Source organism: Miscanthus floridulus, chromosome 11 (assembly GCF_019320115.1).
Source record: "Miscanthus floridulus cultivar M001 chromosome 11, ASM1932011v1, whole genome shotgun sequence".
Lineage (NCBI taxonomy): Eukaryota > Viridiplantae > Streptophyta > Magnoliopsida > Poales > Poaceae > Miscanthus > Miscanthus floridulus.
Window position 1 is genome coordinate 59576533 of NC_089590.1, and position 15397 is coordinate 59591929.

The following is a 15397-nucleotide window of genomic DNA, read 5'->3' on the forward strand; positions in this document are numbered from 1 at the left end:
CACAGCCCTCCAGCAGAAGGTGGACGAGGACGTCGTGGTGGTCCGCTCTCTCCGGGCGGAGCTTGGTGATGCGGTGGAAGGAAGGTTGAGTGCTGAGAACGTCGCCACCAAGCTAGAGAAAGAGGCTGCCTATACGCGAAGGGCCCTTCAGGCTGAGAGTGATGAGCACGATCGTCTACAAGCTGCGGTCGGGGTGGTCCTTAACGCCCTGAATGTGACGGAGCCGGTGGAGACCGGCCCGCTCGCAGCTCGTGTCGGAGGTATCGCGGCTCGGGTGGGCCAACTTGAGGAGAGTGCCTTTCACGCCGGGATTACCCAGGCCTTCACCGTCGCCCACGCCCATTATGAGAAGGAAATAAACCTGAGGGTGATGAGCGAAGGCTTTCTGTCCACCTACGAGGATGAAGAGCTGGAGGAAATGGAGAAGATGGTCGCTCCCCTTGCGAAGAACCTGGCAGATAGTCTGAAAGAAATGGTTCTCCCTTCGCGGGAGTAATTAATTGAACAATTTTGAGAACAGCTTATATGTAATATGTGGACAAGTGTTGGTACTTTTCGAGTCTGGACGCCTTTCGTGCTTTTGCGTCTTAATTTCATTTTGTTTGATTTTTTGCGATTTGATTTTTTACGGTCTTACCAATATGTTCCCCTAAATTATGCCGCTGATTATAATACGAGGAGATTGTTCTGAAGGGAGGAAAGGAGGTGGCCATACCTTAACAGCCCCCGAGTAAGGTCCGACCCCCGCACCTGCTGGGGTTGGGTGTTACTGGAGACCGGAATCGTGGTTTTGGTGACAATGGATGTCATCACAATAATCCCCACCCTGTCTTCCAACAGAAATCCCAACTGGGGACTCTATGGGCTCGGCAGGGTGGGGCCTTTGAACCTGTGTCCCTGCATTGTTTGGCCTGAGCCCCCGAGCCTTGTTAGGGTCTGATAGGGGTCGGCCGTTATTTGCGTGTTACCCCGTCCTCGGTTTTCGCAATCGGAGGGGCTGAGTGAACGACACTTGCCTTGACGGCTTGAGTACCGCGCTCAACGAGCTCGCTAACGGGTATGTTCCTGCGGAATCTGGGTCCATCATTTGCTGATGGGGTCGGCAGAGCCCTCTGGTGGCACTCCACAACTTCTTAACCCGCCTCCCGGCAGATGCCTGAGTCATTCGATAAGCTCAGGGGGCCCGATGGCCTCTCCTCGATGGAGATTCTGTGGGTTTGGCTCGAGGTTAGAATCGAACGAGAGAAGGTCGAGACGTCCTGGTTCGCTTTTGAGCGAGATCGGGCAGGGCCGCTAGGGCTCGTCTTGGTTATCTCTCCCTGGCCCTGTTCGGCGTGAGGTGGCCTCGAGCCCTTCGTGGGCCAACCTTCGAACCTCAGCCTATGGTTGCCTATATCGAATGAGGCGACAGTCGTTTCATGGTGCGACATGAATCGTTGGGATGTAATTTTTTGCATATGAAATGTTTTGAATGCAACATTTAATTGAAAATAAAGGCAGGGTCGGTAACGTTATCTTGGTGATATGAGTGGCGGAAAAGCTCCTACCAGATGGGTTCGGGCCTTGGCGTTTGTGACGAGGTTGAAAAAACCTGCGTAAGAATTGCTATTCTTTGTTTTCGTGTCTCGGTGACGATCCGAGCCGTTTGATTAACTTGGGCAGCCTGACAGCTTCTCCTTTGGGGAAGACTCTATAGGCGGACCCCTCCGATCCCTTCTTTGAGAAGGCAGACATCGAAACTAGAGATGCGAGGGGCGTTGAGTAGGATTTTTCTGGTAAACAGAAACACCGTAGCTATCGGGGCGTAGGGTTTGCTAGTTCGTCCAGTTTTACTCAAAGCTTTGTGCCTATATGTCGTGCCCTTAGTTTCAAGCGTACGGAGGGGTCGGGTGAAGAGGATGTCTAGACTGGTAGTCATCCTCGGCAGCCCCCGAGTGATGCTCGCGTCCCTGCTATTTGACGGGGTCGGAATCTTGCGAACGAATTTTAACGCATAAAGTAAGAAAGCTGAGAGGCTTATCTTTCTTTGGTCGTTCGTTCGTCGTGTCTTCTGGGCCGAATGGTCGACCCAGGAGATCTGAAAGGTCCCATCGTCGGGTCGTCCGTGGTCCTGCATGGGGAGGCGAAAAGTTGTCTGCCTATGTGGGTGCCTTAATCACCGCGTCCGGAGCGGGTCAGTGGCGGGCCATACCCAGGCAGTGTTCAGTTTGACCAAAGAGGGACGCCTCGCAGACCGGGGTTCGTCCCGTCACTTCTGGCGCGTCCCCTCAGATGTCAATCAGCATTGATTGCATATTAAAAAAGAGGGAAGGGAGAGGGTTTTTCGTCCGACCTTTCGCCTTTCCTTAGTTACAACGCTTCCTCTTTAAATAGGGAGGGGGAGAGGAGCTCTCATCCCACCTCCCCTTCTACCTCCGAGCCGCTATCTCTCCTTCTTCTTCCTTTCCGCCAAACGCGTCCGTGCGTCGCGGTGGTTCCTGAGTGAGGAAGAGTAATGCCAGAGAGAGATAGAGAACTTACAAACTTGCTCATGAGTCTGGTGCGTGATGTTGAGCCGGAGGTTATCCAACGTAGATGAGATGGTGCGCGCGGCCCTTGCTGAGGAGTCACTGCTGCCGAAGGAAAGGAGGCGTCGATGGGCGTCGTACGTCGTTGACTGCGCCGTCGTTCGCTGTGCTCCTCCCTTAGCGGGAGGTGTTTCCTGCCCATACGCCGTTGTCAGGGTTATGGCTGGGGATGATGGCGTAGTCCCCAGACGCCATGATGGTGGCGTTGCTACCAGGGTTGCGGCTGATGACGATGGCGTAGTCCTCGGACGCTCCGGCGGAGGCGTCGTAGATGGTGGTGCCTTTGAGGATCCAGTGAAGATGTCACCGATGGAGAGCGTGGCACGGTGACCGTAGTAGACGAGTTGGCCCATGTACACGCCTCGGACGTCACCGATGGAGAGCGTGGCGCGGCGACTGATGGGTACAGGCCCGATCTTCCGAGAGGTAGCCGGTAAGTTCGATTTGTGGAGATCTCGACGTTGGCGATCCGGCTTCAAATCAGACACGATTCGAACCCTGCAACCGTTACACCACCGCTCCGTTGGTTATCAACCAAGCACAACTTGATTGACCTCGCCAAGAAGGCTTTTCCTGCAAGCGAATCGAAGAGCACAAGCAAGAAGGTAAAACACGCAATCTGAAATTGCAAATATGAATGACGCGAATATCAATAGAGGGTTCAAGAACTCGGTTCCAAAGGACTAATCGACACAGTGGAGGAGATCAAGAACAGGGGCCCTGGATCACTGTAAAAGGATTTGTCACCACAGTTACAATGAACGATTCAGTTTCTCGAGGGAAAACTAAACTCTAAACAAAACCCCATTGTGTAGCAGCGGCGGCGGCTGTGTTTATAGTCTAAGACTCGACCTAGGGTTGGGGACGGCCAGGGGTTGGGCGCCCACAACTTGGGCTTAAGGCCCGACACGATACATGGCCAAGTTGGCCCAAATAGGTGACACAGCACCTTGCCGTGGTCACACAGAATGATCCACGGACCTTCTAGAGCTGGGACCAGATCCAAAACGACGGCATCGTCGTCCCCTTTCCAACGCATCCAAGAACGGCCCGTTTCGATGTCGTATGAGGAAGTTATGACCAAAACAGTGACGACGTGTCTGCTGAATCCGAGGACGACGTGGCAGCTGAGTTGGAAACGAATTGCAACTTGGGGAAGACCATGGCGTCGGTGTGTCCAGCGTGGCGATGTCCTCATCATCCTCCCCTTCTCGAATTGGAGTCATCCTCGACTCCATCTCGGTGATGTCCTCATTATCCCCTCCTTGTAGAATTGGAGTCGTCCTCGACTCCATCCCATCATCAGCGAACTCCTGCAAAAGGTTAGTGACAGCAGGCAATGCACCAGACATAAAAGGTTGACAAAACATAGTATAACATGGTGCATCAGGATTATCACATAACTCAGCAGTAGCAGGAGTTGTAGCAAGAAAAGCACCTCCTTTTAACTTAATCCCATTATTTTTAGCAATGTCTGTTGGAGGTTTATTTTTGATCTCATTAGCATGTTTAATAATATCCGTAGGAGACAAAGGCAGCAATGTAATTTTTTTGTCCTTATGTATGATAGTGTATGTATTAGTTCTACCATGGTGTAAGGCATCATTATCAAATTCCCATGGGCGACCTAACAAAATGGAACAAGCTTGCATAGGGACAACATCAAAATCAGCAGTATCATGATAAGAGCCTGTGAAAAAGCTAATGCGTGCTGATTTAGTTACCTTAGTCTTACCACTATTATTGAACCATTGAAGTTTATATGGATACGAATGTTGTCGTGTGGTCAAGCCAAGCTTGTCAACCAAATCTGAACTCACCAAGTTGTTGCAACTCCCGCTATCAATGATAGTGAGAACACGACAACCCTACACAATGAGATACATGTGGAATAAATTGTGGCGTTGGATCTTCATCTCGTCTTCATGACCCACACGTGTACTCAACACACGCTGCACAAGAAGGCTAGGGTAGTCCGCGGCAGCAGCGACAGAGTCAATGGTGATGGCCTCCTTGTCATGATCGCCCTCGATGGGATCTGCATCAATGTTAGCAGCAAGGGCTAAATCATCTTCAACATCACTAGCACTTACATATCCATCCTCGGTAGCAATGAAAGCGCGACTACTGGGGCATTCCTTCATGACATGTCCCATGCCTTTGCATCGGTGGCAAATGATTTTAGAGCTGGATGAGGAGGAGCTAGTAGAAGCACCCGGAGTGCCACCTTTCTTCAGCTGTGGAAACTGCACATTAGACAATTTACTTACCCCGGAAGAAAATGGAGGTGTAGATGGCTGTGGTGCAACAGGAAGCTTGGGCGTCTCCGGCTCGGAACGCTGCTGAAAATTCCTCCCATTGTTAGACCTGAAAGGCTGGTGTTGTTTGCGTCCCTGTACTTCTCGTTCGGCCTTAATAGCAAGATGATACAATTGGGAAAAATTGCGCCATTCTTTATAATCAAGTATGTTCTGTATATCATGGTTTAAACCACAAAAAAATCTAGCACTAGCATCATCATCATCTTCATTTATACCACAACGTGCTAAACCAATAATCAATTCTTGATAGTATGCTTCTACTCCTTTAGCACCTTGTTTTAAAGTTTGTAGTTTCAAACGTAAATCGCGTTGGTAATAAGGAGGAACAAAACAAGATTTCATACGTTGCTTTAAAACATTCCAAGTTTGAGGCACAGCAGCAGCATTATTGGCATTGCAAAGATCACTCCACCAGAACAACGCAAAATTAGTAAACTCACTGGTAGCAAGTCTAACTCTATGCTCAGCAGGGACATTATGAGAATCAAATTTTTGTTGAACAGAAAGCTCCCAATCTAAATATGCCTCTAGATCAACATTACCAGCAAAAGGTGGTAGACTAAATTTAATCTTAGCAAAAGGATCATTATTACCATGATTATTACCTGCCATACCGCGACGATTGAAGTTGAGGCGGCGACGGGCACCACCGTCAGCATACGCATCTTCATCACCAGCATCTTCATCATCAGCATGATAAGGTGGAGGGCGTTGCTCAAGCTGTTCAATGCGGGTGACCAGATTATTCACGTTGCGCGTTAGCTCGGTCATAAGATTGCGTTGTTCAGTCATGAACGTTGCAAGCTCGCCCTTGGACACGCACTCATTGAAGTCCGTCGGAGTTCCTGCCATGGTTAGAAGATAGAAAAAGACAACACCAAAGTATTATCCCTATCAACTAAAAGGCAACAAGTGGTGGTGGTGAAAGTGGAATGCAAAATCACAAGCGGCTTACCACCGTCTTGCCTGTATTCTTACCAACGCCAAACAGGAGCAAAACCAAAGTGGCGAAGCAATCTGTTGTTAAGCGTGGGTAACAGTTGCAAGATGAACCTGTGCTGACAGAAGAATATGTGGAGCTATGGGTAGGCACACAATATGACAGCAAGGATTAGCAATTAACGAGTGCAGAGTAGCGATTGTTCAATCTGGATCCAAAGTACAAATCACAGTTGCTAGCTAAGACGTGTCAAGACGTAGCGCAACAAGGTGAAAACAAAGGACGATCGAAAGAACTCATAGAACAAGCAAATAGCCCGGATTTCTCCTTTTTCCTGAATTTTTCCCGGATTTTCCCAAAAGGCACTAGTAGGAAACAAACTTTTTTTTTACTATTTTTTTTATACTTTTCTCTGAATAAGGATCACAAAAGAGGCAACCACAAAAATTGGCACCTACAACTAAGGTGGGATGTGGTCTACAGAAATTCAGCACGTTCTCTGAAAAGCGTGCAAAAACTTTGACAATTTTTTTTCTATATTTTCCCGAATTTTTTTGGCAATTCTGATGAAACCAAACAGGGCAAAGCCGAGTTTGGGTCGGGTCCAAATGGTGTCAAGAAGCTGCACAAAAAATTTCAGATTTTTCTGATAAACGAGCGAAAAGTTATGCCTGTTTTACCGAAGGTATGTCAAGGTATGTTTTCCGGGAGGCACAACACGGCGGCGGCAGTTAGGGCAAAGCGTCCCTAAACTCTAACACCGATCACAGCAGTAGGTATTCGCCTGATGATGTAAGGAGGGCTGCGATGTAGGCAAAATAAGAGCGGCTGGCAACCTATCTAGGGTTTGCGCGGCGGCGAGAAGTTACACAAGGCGGCTAGCGGGGCAAGTCGAGTAATGTGGTGGCTTCGACTTGTTGTTTGGGAACGGTGGATGGGATAGCGGCGGAAAACAAAATCACAGCAACGGGCGATTGAACTACGACCACGAACACAATCCTAAACCAGCAACAAGACTCGACCACGGACACAAACTCAACAACACGAATCTGAAACGAAATTGCAAAGGCACAAAGGGCGATAGGACAGCGGAAATTGAAATATTTTTGGGCTTTTTGTGGACTCTAGGTAATGAACAAATATGAATCTAAGGCAAACGAGATTATACCTCACGGTAAACCTGAAAGCTCTGATACCAATTGATGGGTACAGGCCCGATCTTCCGAGAGGTAGCCGGTAAGTTCGATTTGTGGAGATCTCGACGTTGGCGATCCAGCTTCAAATCAGACACGATTCGAACCCTGCAACCGTTACACCACCGCTCCGTTGGTTATCAACCAAGCACAACTTGATTGACCTCGCCAAGAAGGCTTTTCCTACAAGCGAATCGAAGAGCACAAGCAAGAAGGTAAAACACGCAATCTGAAATTGCAAATATGAATGACGCGAATATCAATAGAGGGTTCAAGAACTCGGTTCCAAAGGACTAATCGACACAGTGGAGGAGATCAAGAACAGGGGCCCTGGATCACTGTAAAAGGATTTGTCACCACAGTTACAATGAACGATTCAGTTTCTCGAGGGAAAACTAAACTCTAAACAAAACCCCATTGTGTAGCAGCGGCGGCGGCTGTGTTTATAGTCTAAGACTCGACCTAGGGTTGGGGACGGCCAGGGGTTGGGCGCCCACAACTTGGGCTTAAGGCCCGACACGATACATGGCTAAGTTGGCCCAAATAGGTGACACAGCACCTTGCCGTGGTCACACAGAATGATCCACGGACCTTCTGGAGCTGGGACCAGATCCAAAACGACGGCATCGTCGTCCCCTTTCCAACGCATCCAAGAACGGCCCGTTTCGATGTCGTATGAGGAAGTTATGACCAAAACAGTGACGACGTGTCTGCTGAATCCGAGGACGATGTGGCAGCTGAGTTGGAAATGAATTGCAACTTAGGGAAGACCATGGCGTCGGTGTGTCCAGCGTGGTGATGTCCTCATCAGCGACCGCAGCAGCACTTGTGGTAGAGCTGAGCTGAGACTGTAATGAAATAATGTTGTGGGGAAGCCCCCGAGTAAACAGTCCTCTGAATATATTATTCCGTTTTGTAATGACATTGCTTCGTAAGTGGTGAATTAATGCAAAAAATGAACAAAATTACATCCTTTGCTTATGGCAAGTCATTTTAGCGCTTTCCAACTCTTCTCATGGTCTAAGTCATAGGAAGCTAGGAACGTGGGTGAACTAATTCTGATTGAACTGGTGAGCAAAGAGGTTGCAGCCGCTGGGGCGTGGGTGTCTCGCAGTCCTACCAGTTGTATTCAGAATTGGTTCCCAAGATCTTAGCCCTCGAGACTTATTTACGAGGCGAATGGAAAACTTATAGAATGTTTGTAAGTATAACACAGGGATTTTTTGCAAGCGCGATACTTGTATTACACATAACATATGTTACGATCACATGCCAGCCCCTGAGTGAGGTCTGACCCCTCGCGATTTGCAGGGGTCGGAAATCACTAAGGATCGGGGTTCTGTTAAGACAAAAACTGATAAAGAAAAGTGTAAGCTTATTTTAAGGATAGAAATGATGTAGCTGCTCAATGTTCCAGGCGTTGGTGAAGACCTCGCCTTTGATGGTTTTCAACCGGTAGGCGCCTGGGCGAAGTATTTCCGCGACGATGTAGGGCCCTTCCCAGGGCGGGGAGAGTTTGTGACGATCCTTGTTGCTCTGCACAAGGCAGAGGACGAGGTCTCCGACGTTGAAGGCTCGACCCCGCACCCGTCGGCTGTGGTACCGCCGTAACGCTTGCTGGTACTTGGCTGAACAAAGGAGGGCGATGTCGCGGGCCTCGTCCAGCTGGTCCATGGCATCTTGGTGAGATGCCTCGGCTCCCTTTTCGTCATATGCTCTGATTCTTGGTGCTCCATAGTCGAGGTCCGTCAGGAGAATGGCTTCGGAGCCGTAGATCATGAAGAAGGGTGTGTAGCCGGTGGTCCGGCTAGGAGTCGTCCTTAGGCTCCAGAGCACAGCCGGGAGCTCAGCGAGCCAACGCGCGCTGAACTTGTTCAACCGGTTGAAAATTCTGGGTTTGAGGCCTTGAAGAAGCATGCCGTTTGCGCGCTCGACCTGTCCGTTCGTCCGGGGATGCGCGACGGCTGCCCAATCAATTCGGATGTGTTGTTCATCACAGAAATAAATGAATTTCCTACCAGTGAACTGCGTGCCGTTGTTTGTGATGATGGAGTTTGGTACTCCAAAGCGATGGATGATGTCGAGAAAGAACAACACAGCTTGCTCAGATTTGATTGTGGATATTGGCCGAGCTTCAATCCATTTTGTGAACTTGTCTATGGTGATAAGCAGGTGGGTAAAGCCTCCGAGCGCTTTTTTAAGTGGCCCAACCAGGTCAAACCCCCAGACCGCAAAGGGCCACATGATGGGGATCATCTGAAGAGCCTGGGCCGGGAGGTGTGTTTGCCGAGCGTAGTATTGGCACCCTTCGCAGGTGCGTACAATTTGCTCGGCATCGGCTACTGCGGTGGGCCAATAGAAACCCTGTCGGAATGCCTTCCCGACCAAGGTTCTTGGTGCGGCATGGTGTCCGCATGCCCCACCATGGATGTCGCTCAGTAGGAGTTTTCCCTGTTCGCCAGGGATGCAAAGCTGAAGAATTCTGATGTGACTTCGTTTGTAGAGTTCTCCCTCTACAAGAACGAAGGATTTGGCGCGTCGCGCGAGCCGTCGGGCTTCTATCTTGTTGGTTGGTAGTACGTCGTGGAGGAGATAGTCGATGTAAAGTGTTCTCCAGTTATTGGGAGGATCGGACTCCGTTGCTGGGTCTTCTTCAAGCTCCATGACCTCGGGGTCGGGAGGAACAGTTGGCGGATCGGCCTTGGGGGTCGGACTAGAAGGGCCATCGTTGGCTTGTTCCGACCCCGCATAGCGTACCGAGGGTTTGTGTTGGTCACTGGCGAAGACGCCTGTTGGAACTGGCTCTCGGCTGGATGCTGCTTTTGCGAGTGTGTCGGCCGCTTCGTTGAGGCGCCTGGGGATATGATTGAGTTCAAGGCCATCGAATTTGTCCTCTAGACGTCGGACCTCTTGACAGTATGCCTCCATCTTGGTATCGTGGCAGCCTGACTCTTTCATGACCTGGTTGACGACCAGCTGAGAGTCGCCCCTAACGTCAAGGCGTCGGATGCCCAGCTCGATGGCGATTCGTAGGCCGTTGATGAGCGCTTCGTATTCTGCAGTATTGTTTGATGAGGGAAAATGAAGCCAAACCATGTAGCTCATGTGGACCCCGAGGGGGGATACAAAGACTAGTCCTGCCCCGGCGCCCTTCTTCATTAGCGATCCGTCGAAGTACATTATCCAGTACTCTTGATCGACGGCTGCTGGTGGCATCTGGACCTCGGTCCACTCCGCGATGAAGTCAGCTAATGCCTGAGATTTGATCGTCGTTCGGGGGACATAAGAAATGCCCTGATCCATCAGCTCGAGTGCCCATTTTGCGGTTCTTCCCGTAGCGTCATGGCTATGAATGACCTCGCCGAGGGGGAACGACGTTACTACTGTCACGGGGTGTGACTCGAAGTAGTGGCGTAGCTTCCTTTTGGTGATGAGGACGGTGTAGAGGAGTTTCTGGATCTGGGAGTAGCGGGTTTTGGAGTCGGATAACACCTCGCTGATGAAATATACAGGGCGCTGCACCTTGAAGGCGTGCCCCTCTTCCTCTCGCTCTACTATTAAGGCAGAGCTAACCACTTGGGTGGTGGCCGATATATATAGCAGGAGAGATTCTCCATCGCATGGAGGAACTAGGACCAGCGGCTTAGTTAAAAATTGTTTAACCATGTCAAGTGCCTCCTGAGCCTCGGCCGTCCACTCAAAGCGGTCAGTTTTCTTCAGGAGTCGATAAAGGGGGAGTCCTCGTTCGCCGAGGCGTGAAATGAATCGGCTGAGGGCGGCGAGGCACCCGGTGATCCGCTGAACCCCCTTTATGTTTTGGATTGGGCCCATCCTCGTGATGGCTAATATCTTCTCTGGGTTGGCTTCGATGCCACGCTCGGAGACGATGAAGCCGAGCAGCATGCCCCTCGGGACCCCGAAAACACATTTTTCGGGATTGAGCTTGATGCCGTTCGCCCGGAGTTTCGCAAAGGTGCGTTCAAGGTCGGCGACAAGGTGGTCAGCCCGCTTAGATTTGACTACGATGTCGTCGACATAGGCCTCAATGGTTCGCCCGATGAGGTCTCCGAAGCAACTAAGCATACAGCGCTGGTACGTTGCCCTAGCGTTCTTCAGACCAAACGGCATTGAGACATAGCAAAATGATCCGAAGGGCGTGATAAAAGATGTCGCGAGCTGGTCGGACTCTTTCATCACGATTTGATGGTAGCCTGAGTATGCGTCAAGGAAACAGAGGGTTTCGCACCCCGAGGTGGAATCGACTATTTGGTCTATTCGTGGCAAAGGAAAAGGATCCTTTGGACACGCTTTGTTGAGGCCAGTATAATCAACACACATTCTCCATTTCCCGCTCTTTTTCTAGACAAGAACGGGATTTGCTAACCACTCTAGGTGGTATACTTCCTTAATGAATCATGCGGCCAGTAGTTTGGCTATCTCCTCGCCGATGGCCCTACGTTTCTCCTCGTCGAAGCGGCGCAGGCGTTGTTTTACTGGCTTGGAGCTCGGGAGGATCTGGAGAGTATGCTCGGCGACCTCCCTCGGGATGCCCGGCATATCCGAGGGTTTCCACGCAAAGATGTCCTTGTTGGCGCGGAGGAAGTCGACGAGCGTGCTTTCCTATGCGGAGGAGAGTGCGGTCCCGATTCGGACTTCTTTGCCCTCGGAGCTACTGGGATCCAAGAGGACACCCCTGGAGCCCTCTGCTGATTCGAATGATCCAGACGACTTTTTTACGTCGGGTGTCCCCTCAATGACCTCCTCCCTGAGGGTGGCGAGCTCTTCGGATGCGATGACTGTGGATGCGTGTCCGCAGCATTCGACCTCGCACTCGTAAGCGCGCTGGAAGGAGGTGCCGATGGTGATGATCCCATGGGGGCCCGGCATCTTCAGCTTCAGGTATGTGTAATTGGGTACGGCCATGAACTTCGCGTAACATGGTCGCCCCAATATGGCGTGGAAAGTCCCCGGGAACCCCACTACATCGAAGGTGAGGGTCTCAGTCTGGTAATTGGATTGATCCCCAAAAGTGACGGGCAGGTCAATCTGCCCTAGCGGCACGGCTTGCCTTCCTGGCACGACGCCATGGAAAGGTGCTTGGATGGGGTGGAGGCGCGTTCGGTCGACGCCCATCTCGTCGAGCGTCTTGGCATACATGATGTTGAGGCCGCTGCCCCCATCCATCAGTACCTTGGTGAGCCGCTTTGGACCGACGATCGGGTCGACGACAAGCGGATACCTTCCCGGGTGTGGGATGGTATCTGGATGGTCGGTCCGGTCGAAGGTTATGGCGGATTCCGACCACCGGAGATAAGCTGGTATAGCCGGTCCAGCGGTATAGACCTCTCGACGTGCGACCTTCTGGCGGCGCCTGGAGTCGTAGGCTGTTGATCCTCCAAAGATCATGAGGGCACCGGTCAGAGTTGGGAAGGTGTCGTCCTTCTCCTCCGTGTCGTTAGTGGTGGGAACAGGCTCCTTCCCCTGCTCCTCCTTGTTCAGACCCTCGGCCAAGTATTTGCGCATAAGGCCGCATTCCTTGTATAGGTGCTTGGCCGGAAAGGCGTGGTTTGGGCATGGCCCCTCGAGCATTTTTTCAAAGTGGTTTGGAGTGCCCTCCGCGGGCTTCCGGCCACCTTTGCAGTCGGCAGCGGCCGCGAGTGAGTTGTCGCGCCGTTGCTTCTTATTTTTCCCTTTGGTGGGACGGTTGGAGGCGCCTTCGCTGGCGTCCTCGTCCCACCTGGTCTTTCCATCGGAGCGATCAAAGATGGCTCCGACCGCCTCCTCTCCAGAGGCGTGACTGGTGGCGATGTCCAGAAGTTCCTTGGTAGTTCGCGGGCCCCTGCGTCCTAGCTTGTGGACCAGGGATTTGCAGGTCGTTCCGGACAGAAAGGCTCCTATCACGTCGGCGTCGGCGACGTTCGGGAGCTCGTTGCACTGTCGGGAGAAGCACCGGATGTACCCGCGGAGGGTTTCATCGGCCTTCTGACGGCAGTTCTTGAGGTCCCATGGGTTTCCAGGGCATTTGTACGTGCCCTGGAAATTACCCACGAAGATCTCAGTCAGATCCGCCCAACTCTGAATAGCGTTGGACGGTAGGTGCTCCAGCCATGCTCGTGCCGAGTCGGCCAAGAACAGCGGGAGATTGCGAATAATAAAATCATCATCACTCGCACCACTGGCCTGACATGCAAGCTGATAGTCTTTGAGCCAAAGCCCGAGATTTGTTTTGCCAGAATATTTAGGAATGTTCGTAGGCGGTCGATACCTTAGGGGGAACGCAGCGTTGAGGATGTGCCGGCCAAAGGCCTGAGGGCCTGGCAGAACGGGGCTCGGGCTTCGGTCCTCGTTGCTGTTGTAGCGCCCGCCACGTCGGGGATGATAGCCGCGGTGCGCTGCTTCTCCATCGTCGCCATGGGCACGTCTTCGGGCGTCGAGGATGCTACGTACATCGCGGCCACGGCCGAGGCGTTGATGTACAGGGACGACGGAGGGCTGCCCGCCGGCTGGCGGTGTTTGGTGTACGGATGCGTCTTTGGTGGGACGCACTGAGGGCGCGCGCTGGCTGGTGTCGGGTTCGCGTCGTTGAGACAACAAACTTTCCGCCTGCTACGCTGCTGCACGCTCGAGCAACGTGCGAATCTCCCGATAAGCGCGTCGATCCTCGAACGTCGCGGCCTCCGGGAGGCCATGCAGCAAGGCGGTTGCTGCGGCGATGTTCTGGCTGGCTCGAGCAAAGTGAGGAAAGGCCCCATCGTCGGTGAGGATCCTTTGATGTACGGTGCGGGCTGTGGCGCGCGCGCGCCCCCCGTCTTTGCGGTGTTCAATCTCGCGATTGATGTCCGCGTATTCCTGTGCGAGCCCTTTCCCGGCCTCATCGATCTCTTGCTATCGAGCCCTTAGCTGCTCCATCCTCAAGTGAGATGGGGCTGTCCCCTCTTCCCCGGATCTACTGTCAGGATTGTTTGTGGGGGTGGCCTCTTCCCTGGAGGCGCTTTCGACGTGACCCTCGGGGGTCTACGTCATGTAGCATTCCCGGGAAGGGTGGTGACTCCCCCTACTGGAATCTGAGCTAGAGAATGATACGGGCTCCTCGTTGAGGAGCTCGTAGAGGGTCTCCGTATCCCACTCAATCATCCCCACGAACTCGATGTCCGTGGGTGGTTGAACCACACGTAGCGCCAGAAGGCGGCCAGCGGTTGTCGCAACGTTGCGGAGACCGAACGGAAACGCTGTCGGGGCGCTCCATACAGACCCTTCCGGACACATGGTGGCATTGTGAGAGGTCTCCTTGGGTGGCAGAACTCCCCGGGAGTTGCCCGGTGGACCCTCAAGCCTGAGACGGTTCAGGTTGATGGAAGGGAGAGACGGAGCGGCTGAGTGAGTCAGCGCCAGCTCTCCTCCTAATGTGATGATGAAATCCAGGTCGCCGAAACGTAGGTGTGTGCCCGGGGCCTAGGTGATTGTGTGGGTGGCCATCCGAGACCTGATTTGGAATGCGCAAAGCCCCTACCTAGCACGCCAACTGTCGGTGTTTCGTACAAGCACCGGCAAGTAAATTTATAGTAATGCGCGTTAGGCTCGGATGGTGCGCTAAAGGACACAGGATTTATACTGGTTCGGGCGGAACGTCCCTACGTCCAGTTTGTTGCTGCTTGTGTTATTAGCACCGTAAACGGTCTGTAGTAAGGGATACAAACTGCCGAGAGAGGGACTGGTCCCAAGTCTCTAATCGAAGGATTGAAAGGTGGTCGAGAGCTTCGTAGCTGCTCGTGTGTATGAGTGCGTTCTATTGTTCGGTCCTATTTTTTCCGTCCCTTTGATGGAGGATGCGCATCCCCTTTTATAGATGAAGGGGCTGGCTTTACAAGGGTGAGGACTCCAGGATGCGTATTCTACTTAGTCTTGTGGCTTACGTCTATCCGATCAGGTCCTCCATTCTGATGAGTGCGAAGGAAGATAAGTGCTTACAATATTGTCGATGTCTCTGTAGGATGTTAGGTTAGTCACAGAACGCTGCCCTGCGTAGGGTATGGGCTGTAGTACGGTGGTTTTGACTTATGAGCCTCTCCCAGCCTCGCTCCGTGCGCCTTCTGGTTCCCATGATTCCTTGTTGGGAGAGTTCGGGGTCGGAGTCTGGTGTGGCACCGTGGCCAAGGCCTTCCGACTGGGAGGACCTGAGGGGTCGGGAAGCGGGCGCCGCTCCCTCGGGTCCATAGCGTGGTGACGGAATACCCGTCGTCCGTGGAGATAGCAAATCCATTCTTGGAGCATAGCGGTTGTCGTATATCTTCGTTGGGTTCCGTGTCCCAGAGCTGAAGGCGGTGCCTACAACTCTACAGGGTGAGGCATACACACCTGTAATACCTTTTGAGCTCT